Source organism: Neodiprion virginianus, chromosome 2 (assembly GCF_021901495.1).
Source record: "Neodiprion virginianus isolate iyNeoVirg1 chromosome 2, iyNeoVirg1.1, whole genome shotgun sequence".
NCBI classification, from domain to species: domain Eukaryota; kingdom Metazoa; phylum Arthropoda; class Insecta; order Hymenoptera; family Diprionidae; genus Neodiprion; species Neodiprion virginianus.
In genome coordinates, this window is record NC_060878.1 from 14,177,528 (window position 1) to 14,189,358 (window position 11,831).

At 36.4% G+C, this 11,831-nt stretch overlaps 1 protein-coding gene across 1 annotated transcript in view; it reads right to left on the reverse strand.

Annotated features, from left to right (window-relative positions):
* The window catches only part of LOC124298481 (uncharacterized), a 70,408-nt gene extending 67,185 nt beyond the window's left edge, over window positions 1-3,223 (reverse strand). The window contains exon 1 of the mRNA XM_046750544.1: window positions 2,937-3,223. The gene's annotated coding sequence lies outside the window, so the exon portion shown is untranslated. The remainder of the gene's footprint in view (window positions 1-2,936) is intronic.
* Between the last annotated feature and the right edge of the window lie 8,608 nt (window positions 3,224-11,831).

Here is an 11,831-nt window from a genome sequence, read left to right on the forward strand (position 1 = left end):
GTCTGTCCGTCCGTATGTCCGATCATAACTCCGAAACTACCGAACCGATTTTAATTATTTTTGTTTCTGCGGATAGCTACGACGTCTGGCCAGTTTTTAGACTATATTTCGTTACAACCATGTCAATAGTTTCAAAGATATAACGATATTTGTAAGCCAATTCGAAACGGGATCCCACACTTGTGCGAACACTAGCTAAACGGATCCTCTTAAGGATAGAGGAAAGTTATGTTCAAGAGTTTTCAAGGTCTCAACGAGCTCTGCAAAAAAAAGTCCGCAACAGCATATGGCTATGTCCAATATACATACAGTATTACCACAAGAAGCATTTGAAAATATTCGCGAGCGGATCTGCAACGGGCTGCTTGTAAAGTATAAAACGATGTATGGACCCGGACGGAATTATCCGAGCACCGGTTATACAGCTCCTCTGACGCTACGGCTGTACCTACCTACCTACCTACCTACCTACCTACCTACCTACCTACACAAGAGATCCCGAGTATCGACCCACCCCTGCCGGAAAAGTGGAGGGGAACTGCGGACTAGGCGAACTCAGGGCGAGGAGCAGGGAGAGGGGGGGGGGGGGGGGGGTGGAATATTGGGGATGGTGTATTCCCGCTGGGTCTGGACCGACCGACGACTGGGTTGGAGGAGCTTGGCATGGGTATTGCCTCTCCCTGCGGGGAATTGCTAATACATACGTCTAGATTCGCAAAAACTTTTCCTTCTTCGTACAATTTTTTGTGATTCATTGATGAAAGAGAGAAATAAAACATGTTTACAAAATATTTTTCACACGTAAACTTTTCCCCGAATTAGCATCTACGTGTTATACATGCCAAAATTCTTTTCTCGCACTTTAATGTATAATGACAGATTTTTTAATGACACTGGCACGTTCACAGTACCTACTGGAATCTTCAATCGATAACGTTCGGTCAATTTTTTTTAAGTAAATATTTCCATTTTGTTGCAATTTTGAGACATGTTGTGTGTGGGTTTGTGTGCGGACTAAATGTAAGAATCCTATAATTTTTAGCCGATTAGGCAACGAAAAACAACGTTGTGCACTAATTAATTTTCCATTACGTTTTCAAACTAGATCTTCGTTTTTTTGAATACTTGGCGTTCTCTGTTGTCGGAAGAAATATGAGCTAATATGTTTTTGTTAAATAAAGAGAACCCGATACTTCGGAATATCAAATACATTTTAAAAGTACATCCTCAGAAATTGAAGAAAAATGCGGCTTTCCGATATTTTTAGTATGAACTGTGTACGTAAGCGAAGGAGATGACAATAAATTTTCATTTTTTTAAGAAATAAAAATTTCCAGTACACATAGGTTAGAAATAGGACTATAATAAAAACAGTATAAGTATTCCACGCATCTCGAATTTTGTGAATAAAAATATTCTGTATCTCTCGAATATCTGTGCCATTATAATTATATATTATATATTATATGATCCCATTTTCGTTCTAGTCTAAAAATTTCAGGGTGTACTCCAGAATGTCTGCGTTTTCAAAAAATAAAAACAATTCATTTTTATACCATTTGCATTTTTTCGGTAATTATTAAAGATTCATCTCAAGATGGATTTAACCTTCGAAAAGATGAGACTTTTTTACGAAAAACCACACACGCGTACACGAAAAATTACATTTTTCTGTGACAGGAAGTGCTAAAAATTCGACGACAAATATTGCATATGAAAATTATGTACAATATTGATCAATGTATTAGACCTCTTAAACGAGGCCCAGTATTAGGCCCAGGGCCTAAGAATTGAAGGATCTCCATAGCTGAGTGCACACTTCAGTGTACAACTAAATTGCCACCTGATCAAAATTTTTACTCAAAAAAGCTGGCCAAAAATTAATGGATCGGCCCATTTAATCCCGCACTGAACCGACTCCGTAAAATTAGATTGCTCATTTATAGTTTAAAATCACTGTTTCTATATTTCGTTATACATCTTTGCACATCTATACACCTACATACTTAATCTACGAATCAGATATCTGATTTCCTATCCGTGCAATAGGTATGTACCACCTACGTCCTTTCGAATCAAATTAGGTGTAGTTATAATTGTGTCACTCTTCATGAATACGGGAGATAGATATAATAGGTATATTCAACATTCCCATCAATGCATTCCCTGCATTGAGTATAAGTTTCTTATTATAATTTCTCTATAATAACCTGCAGCTCTATGCGGGAACATATCACCACGAATACTGTACCGTATGTTTAATAATAGTAATATGCATTCAAATAAAAATACACATCATGCTAATCCAAGGATATCCGCATACATGTGATAATATACACGAATCACAATAAATCATCATTAGTGGGTATACGAGGTTTTTCTCGGATAAGTATCATTATACGCAGACGTATGTATTTTCCGTGATGCGAAATTCGATGGGGACGTATCGTATTAATATCTAACAATAAGCATGTAACACCAACACCTATAATACAGAGTGGAAACGGTGAAACTTGGCAAACTACCTGAATGTCCGACGAGATTGTCTCCCGCTAATATTTTCGCCAACAAGACAGGGTAGCCAACTAACTCGAGATGGGATATGAGGTGTGAACAGGCGAGTTGCTATGAAATTGAGATGACTCGTAGCAGTCGTCAGTCATTTAACAATAAAAAATTTGTCAAGCTTTACCGAATCGGTACGTTAATTATTCAATTGTAAGACGTGGTGAACACGAAACAGAATCGCATCACGTTACGTAACATAACCTCTACTAGAAGCCAAATTTAACGGTTGAAGTTTGAGGTGGCCAGCCTGCATGAAAATACAACGAATCTCGCGCATGCGCAGTCGGACGGTCAATCTGCCAACTTTCACCGTTTCCTCGCGGTATAATATATAAGAAGGTTGAATCGATAAAAACTCATCAACTCACCAATGACGGCGATGGCGATTGCAGGAAGGAACTTGAAGAAACCGCAGCTACAGTGCGTGTCGTATGCGAGGAATAATTTAGTTGTCTGCAGTGATGTGGCAGTCCCAAACACTAATAGAACGATACACGGTGTACACACAGGTTACTCGATAAGATTTCACCCCGCACACTCCGTTTTTTCGCACTTTTTTTTTCTATCCCTTTATACGTTTGTTTATTTATTTATTATCTTCGTAGGTATTATTCATTCATCATTTCGTCATTTAAAACTCACACCGATGCACCACCTAATTAATTATTATCATCAATGTTATTTATAATATTACATATACTATACACATTATATTACGTACGTTTTATAATCTTTGTAAACAAGCTTTATTTCATTGTATAGTATTTATACATACATATACACACACATACGTTTATATGTGTATATACATACATATACATACGTTTTTATATGTACATAAACATAAACTTTTGCACTACACCCACTTAAATCAAAAAACTAATTATAATAATTCATTGACTTGAATTATTATTTTTGTTGTTGTTGTTGTTGTTGTTATTACGCTATGTGGACATCAAAATTAAAAAATTACTCAGTACTACCGATGAAACAGCGCAATGTTGCACATGTGTATGTACGGTTTGCTGATTGCGGTCAAAGAATTTAACTAATAAACGTAGATAAAGTGAAACAGGAAAGCTCACTTCACAGACACGAATGTTACATATAGTTTCGCGTACATGCGCAATGTGCATGTGTGCCAATACACGTTATATACAAGAAAACATCGTATACATATGTAAGATACTTACGCGTATAGATGACACGTATCACTTTTATAATATTATATATCTGACACGTTTATATAATATGTGTTGAATCTTTTGTCCTGTTCTCATTCTTAAAATTCTGTTTCATTTTTTTTCTCTTTTAATAGTTAATGATACATAATTGTTATTAATATTATTTCAAATTGTTATTATTATTGTTGTTATCATTATTATTATTATTATTATACTGCTCACTGTACGTTCTAATCTTCATATGCGTGACACGATGCTCGGACGCGCACAAGCGAAAAAAAAACCACTTAATCTCATCCCTTAGTTATTTAGAAAAAAAATTTTCTCACCAACCATACACTTCGGTCGTTTGCCAAATCTTGGCTCGTTAGCTCGGTTTGAAAGGAATAAAATAAAAATGAAACAATAATAAAATAAAGATAACAGGGATTACGATATAAACGGTAATAATAACAGTGACGATCACGATGATGATGATGATGATGATGATGATAATAATAATAATAATAATGACAATAGTATTATCAATAATAATAACAACACTGATAGTAATAATAATAACAACAATAATAACGTGAATAATTCAAGTATCGGGGACAGTTTAAGAACGTGATGAGACAAATTGACGGAGGAAAATAATATTATGTCCGACACGTCTCTATAATCACCGATTTGGCGGCGCGCGGTCCGCCCTTCCCTGTCTCCTCGCGGCGTCTTCCGATTTAGTCAACCGCGCGAAAATCCGCATATCTTTGTTTTTTCTTCGTGGCTTTTATTTATATTCACAACAGTGGCTGACACCTTTATGATTCGTGGCTAAAGCTGCTGTTGCTGCTGCTGATGCTGATGCATAATCGCGACTCGCGAATAAAGTAACTACACTGGTCGATAACAAATCGGCATTCGTTATTAAACCACGCTGAACTTGATACGCCGTTGTGTTGATCATCGTAGCGTTTCCGCAACCCCATCATTTCGGTGAAAAAAATGTTCAAATCTTGATGCGTATCTCCCTCTATCATAATAGCTCGATCCTATCGTATCTTTCGAACCGATCTCTTCGACTCTCTTTTCTTCTCTTCCGCACGATTCTTCCTTTCTCGATATTTCGAACTGATTATTAAACTGTATAATAGTTCAACCCTGATACTTTTTTTCCCCGTCTTATTTTCTGATTTCTGTTTCTTTCTTTCTTTTTTTTCTTTCTTTCTTTCTTTTTCCTTCACATCTCTCGTTTCACTTCAGCAGCCTTTCAACTCCGCACTACCGTGAAGACCTTCTCTTCCGTCATCATCTTACGCATATACGTGTATATATGTATATGTGTGTGTATATAGTATCGGTTAGAGATTTGATTCGGTCAGATACGGTTGCGGTAGGTCAGGTTAGCCAGCGATTCTCCTTCATACGGGCGAGAAGAGCAGACTTTTATAATCTTCGGCAAGTCTTCTTCTTTCCTGCTATTCTTTACTTTGTAGTCGGTGCGGAATCTTTCCTTGCCTCACTCTATTTCTCTCTTCCTCGTTATTTTTACTTTCTGCTAGTAACGACGACACCTGTAATCAAAACGAAGATACGGCATGTAGTATAACTATCATCATTTCGCGATTAAGCGAATGCAGAGTTGGATGTATTTAAAATTTATGCACTCGAAAAATTGAACGAAAATTTTGAAATATCAAACCCCTCCCACCAGTGACGATTCGATTTTTCAACTTATTTATATTTTTATAACCGTCCATCCCTCGGAAATTGTTGACCGCGATCCAGTCTCATAAAAAACATAAATAACTAGTATAAATTAAATTAAAGCTGAATCCTACAAGAGGAATAACAAATATAATTCAAAGACGAATACGAATATGAAAAAAATGTCGACGTATTAAAATCTTGTTCAGAAAAATTCAAAATTTAACCGTGAAAACTGAAATTGAACTCGTGGAATTTGTCTTGGGAGTGAAATTGGTTTGCGATTAAGGAGGTACGTATAATATGCTATTGTATCTACAACATGAATAAATAATGTCCTGCACTTGTATTATACAACAGACATAAGTGTATAAAATGACGTTTCGGCTGAGCATAGATTACAGATCCATCAGCAAAACATAATTAGCGTGAAAGAGAAGAGAGTACGCGGTAAATCAGTGGGAAATTCAAATGGGTCTCTTATTCATGAATTAGTTTAAGTTCGTAACGCCGACGTAACGATGCATTTTAGGAAAACTCGTTAGTCGCAACTTTAAAATTGTTACAAATTTTCCGTAAACTTCAATATAAGCAATATTAACACTACACCTATTCATATGTATTGATCCAAACTGTCTCAAAGGTATTCCAAAGTTTCAAAATATTGATTTTTTTTTCGACGTTTATCCTTAAGTCAACACGTTACTAGCTTCACCTGTCTTCTCATTCATTCAAACTCTTCGGACAGTTTTTCAGACGGTACTCGAAGTCAATAACGATTATTTTCCAAAATTTTAGGAAAGCAGCATTACGTGGTGCGAGTATAATACAGGTATGTAATAGGGAAGAAGGTATGACTCGAAATGATGGTTTATAACTTCGTTGTGATTAATTGTAGTTAATTTGAACCACGAATTCGACTCGCGTCAACATTCTTTTTTTTTTTTTATCGTAGATCTAGTGTAGAACTAGTATGGACCGAGGTGCCTCGGCCATCGGGTAAATCCACATCCACAATCCACATCTACGATCATCCGACGCGTGCACGTACACGTGATGCACGTCATACATTATCATAGGTTTGTAGACATAAGTACCGTAGGTGAGCGTATCGCATGGATAACTGCCTGAGAAAATTAACACCTTCCTTATACCTCCCTTATGCGTACGGAGATGACAATTCGAATTCTAATTAACATCGCAGAGAAGATTTAGTGAGTAAAAATTTTGGAGCCCACTTGCAAGTTGTTATACAAAGTTGTGACTTGTCATAATTTCGTAACCATCGAATTCGCGTAAACGTGCAGGCGTAAAAAGAAACTTTTACTACTATAGAATAGCGTATTTTACTATTTTACTCTGTGGCGGGGAGTAATAAATTGAAATCGTTCCAAACTCTGGGCACCGATTATTGTGTTTGCAACTGCGATTGTGTGGCTATTAATGAAAGTACGAAAAATTGACAACGCTGAATATGGTTTAAAAACCGCATCCCTGCCTCACAAGGAATGATGTCATCATTGAAAATAAATTTGCGTCTAATGTCATTGGATTTGCTATTAATGATTATCATTATTATAGAGTGTATCAAGAGTCAAGCTCAATGTTTTCAGCACGATATTGAAAATTTCATATAATCCAATTACCATTGCGGCGAATAAGAGTGCGGACTAAACTGAACATAGAAACTTGACTAGAAACAAATTTTCTCTATTTTCCTTAGGTTATCCATTTTTGCATCGATTTTCACCATCTAACTTTTCTCAATTAACAAAAGCACGCAAGCAAAAACAATAACAAACACTGTCATTTCCGAAAATTTCATACCACTTGTATTCCATTACTCCAGATAGAAGAGAAAAAATTGTACAGTACGGAAGATACACTCGATTATACAATGCCTGTAATATATGTTTCAACGTTCGAATTTGAAGGACAGAGAAAGATAAAGATTCGTATCGGAGATTGTGTAAAATCCGGTATCTAATACGAGTGCTTCCTATAATATACTTAAAATACATATGGAGGAAAAGAGCAGCGCAATGGGAGGAACGGGACGAACGGGAGTGAAGGAGAGTCTGTCTATCCAATCGATATCTTCTCCAGCCTCCGATACGGGTTGAACTTGCCGGAGGTCTGAAGACTCTCCACTGATTTTGATTCGACCAAATAAGTTTCGATAGGCGCAAGCAAACGTCGCCTAAATTTCCGTTCATAAAACATATTCGACAAGCCCGTAAAACGATCGAATGATTACGTCTGAATCTTTCGACTCTGCTGGGAATTGTTTTAGTTTTTGTCTTTTTTTTTTTATCAGAAATTGAATTCTTAACCTTTTCTCCCAAACATATCAAATCGTCAAAGGTTAAATACTATTCGTTTACCCCCCCCCCCCCCCCCGCACAAATGCGCATCACCGTGGGGGGGGGCTAAAGTAAAAATCAGCATTTGGAGCTCGTTTCGGCCGACTCGTGAGTTGGAGGTCCGCTATTGGTTTAGTTCCTAGAATTCGACATGTTAGGAGTCGAGTTACGAGCAGCGTCAGGGAGCCAACAGGGACGTGAATAGTACTCGGCATGTGTACACGCATACGTAGCTTTTGGCCAGACGCGCGAGTAAATGAAAGAGAAAAAAAAATGTCATCCCCCCCTCTCCCTGCCATCTTCCAATTCCCCCTGCCATGCTTTAATTCACGAGGTTGAAGTTATTAATGTTGTTGCAACGAAACATCGAGGAAAACATGAATATTTTCTTAATCTTGCAATGATTTTGAAGGAATTAAGATTTGGAAATACGAGTGTTTTGTTTCATGACGATTTACTGAATTTCAAACAATTCCAAAAACGCAAAATAACGGTTTTTTCCTCAGCATGCACCGTTACGATAACGTTACTAACTTCAGTATGACTTTAATTCGCTATTTTACATTTACTGCATTGTAATGCAGATTTCGTTGTCCAGCATCTACATGAGAATTTAAATAATTCTGATCTGATCTGTTCTATTCTGTTCTCTATCTCTATCTTTCTCTGGATAGACGAAACTCCTAATCGTTCTAACGGAACTGGCAGTTCGAAAAATACGTGTGAATACATGTGACAACACATTCTGTTGATAAACTTGATACATTGGCGAAAAAAATACAACCGAGATAATCAGTTCACCACTCTGGTTATTCAATGACGTATACGTACGATATATACGGAATACGCACTTCTATTACGACCGTCGATTTTTGCCAGAGGCACCCACGTTCCCTCTTTTTTACCTTCTGGTCTTCGTAACCTTTAGATCTTGCAACTATTATCCATGCACTTTGTTCACGACGGAACTGTAAATTTTCGGGCAGCCAAAAAATTTACGACAAAAACATTAATTGTAGAATTGGGTAGAAGGCGAATAATCCGAACGAGGAGAACGCGACTGTTGACAAAAATCGAAAAATTAACACCACCGGACCACTTTATCCCCAATATTTATTCTCGCTTTTCGACTCATCTCTACTTTGCTTGCGTCGAAGAGTTTAAACTATTTTTCACATTACCTATCAAACACCAACAAAAAAAATTACGATTATTATTATACATTGATTCTTTATACGACCGACGAATTATGAAAAAGAATTACAGTTTTTCGTGCATATATTTACAAACTTGCCGAATATTCTCACGGGTGTCTTTATTCTCCTTTATATTCTCCGAGAGAACTTCAATAAAGCCAATTACACGACAGATGTTTCGGAGTTAACGGAGTTTTCATCATTTTCATAACGATTCGAGCGACACGCCTAGTCGTTTCTTTCTTTCAATTACCGTTCAACGTTGCACATAATCGTCGTCGCGTAGACAAAGAAATCAATTATCAACACATCACGATAAATTTATGTTTTTAGCTCAAACTCGTCGATCATAAACAGGCAGCACAGACGATCGGTGGAGGAAACTTTGTGACGAGAACTCGATCCATACGAAATGATCTGAACGAGAAGAGAAGAGAAGAGAAGAGAAGGTGAGAAAGCCTCGAACCGAAGCCATCGTGCAAAGCGTAGGGGTCACGACGACGAGGCGCGGCTCGATACACCAATTGTTTGAAATAAATCGTGAAATATCGATGTTTTTAAGAATATTCGAATGAAAAATAGATTTTATTGATCAGCCGGAGTTGCGCAATCAGGCGTTCCGTGATTTTAAGCAATATTCTATCGCGTTTGAGATTTTCGACTTTCGTCACCTTCTTTTGTTTTTTTTTTTTTTGCTTATTTTCCGAGCGTTTTCCTCTTTTATTTCAGATTTTAGGAAATATTGCATCATCAGCGCCTTTGTTTTTAATTTTCCGATTTTAGGAAAGATTGTATCGCGTCTGAGATTTTCGTCACCTTCTTTTTTTTTTTTCTTTTTTTTTCTCAACGTTTTTCTTTTTTATTCGTAGTTAGCTCTTCGATTTAACGAATAAACAGGTTGTTATTAAACAGTTTAACACACTTTTTCGATTTTCAACCCATCAACTCACATTCAATCCCGTTCTTCGCAATGAAGTATATATATATATACATACGCACACATATATCTATCATCTTTTAAACGGGCACTGAATAATCACTAAATTCAACATCGTTTCAGCAATTAGTATTGCACGGGGTATTTTCTTTGAAAATATCGACGGTTCACAATCGGTTACGTTCTCTTTTAAATATCATTTAACGTTTCGCCAACAACGGACACAATGGATTATAGATTATAAGAAATTGTGCGATAGAAACTTTTCAAGTATTTCTCTGTCAGAATTATGTTCTCGGAAAACGTCTTTTCGTCGATTTTGTTATTACTTCCTTCCCTTTCTTCATTTCCCAATTTCGATACACCACAATTTATACGTACATGAAGTAGTAACTCGTTTCAACGAATATAAACGCACGAAAAATCACTTGCAGAGTTACTGGACTATTCGTTGAAGAGCAATTTGTCCGTTCTTCTTTCTTCGTATAATTCCAAATTCCAGAATTAACACAAAAGTATTACAATACCACATCGTTCAAGATTATTATTCATGTGTTTTTAGCAACTGTGATATAAATTCAAAGTATCTAGTGTACTGTTATTATTATTATTATTATTGTTATTATTATTAAATTCTCACTTAATATCACTTAGAATAACGCTCAAACGTTAGAAAGGAAATAACTTATCATTATTTTCAAGTTACAATCATAAAATATGATTCACAAAAGAAGAAAGACTAAGGCCATAGAAAATTTTCAAACACTTCACTTCACTTCACTCCACTGTATCATTAGATTTTATTTATATTTTTATGTAATAATGAAAGTATAAAATTACAACGTTGCACCACTACACAGATATTTTTCTCTTTGTTGTATTCGCGGAACACGAATCAAACTTAGTTCTTTAAAAAATGTTTATTCACAAAGAAGATGAGGTTTTTATTCATTGTCAATTTACATTCGTTTCTTTCTTCATTATTTTCTATTATTTCAAAAATTATATTTACAAGTCTCAGAGAGGTTTTTAACAATTTTACAACACTCGTTCGTTTATCCACATTGTATTGCAAGCGATTAACAATTACGTCACTATAAAATATTACACAAAAGGCAGGGAGAAAAAAACGAGACAAAAATAAAAAACAATTAAACAAGCCAACGGATCACCAACGACTTTGAGGAATAGACTTTACAGTATTAAATTTTCGTGCAGTATGCACAGAGGCTCGATAATTCGCCAACGTGATTTTTCACATCATTTATATAAAGACACTTACTTATCGACTCGTAGATATTTAGTGAAAATAATGAGAAAGAAAATTTCGAGTAGAAGAGACGCAGTGTGAAATTGTGAAGCTTTGACCGTTATTACGTAGTCAGAGTTAAAGCCAAAGCCGTTAACGAGAAGGGAAAAAAAACAATGCAATTTCATTAAAAACTCACGAGCAGCTAGCTTATACGTAATGGCGATCACTGTCGGCTAAAGAACTTCACGATTGAGACATTACGCTCATTCGTCGCCGTCGCAAGTTTGATTTCCATGCGAAAATTGATGAGAGGATTTCGCCGTGTGCACGCGAAGAGCTCGGCGTCCGAAAGCCGACGAGGCGAACGTTAAGGCGAGGCAGAATCAGTCATTTTGGCCTACGCTATGTGCAGTCCTGGATATCCTACGCGTTTCGATCGAATCGTTTGCGCATTTCATCGTTCGGTTGAACTAGCAAAGAAAAAAATTCCGAAGATACGGTGTATTTGGAGAAATAAAAAATTATCCTCTGCCGCGGTGAAATATTTGATGAAATTTCAATGATCCAACACCGGCGCTTGGTGTAAGATAAATGAACTGTATCGAAAATCTAGCCTTGCCGAAAGTAATTTTTTCTCAACAA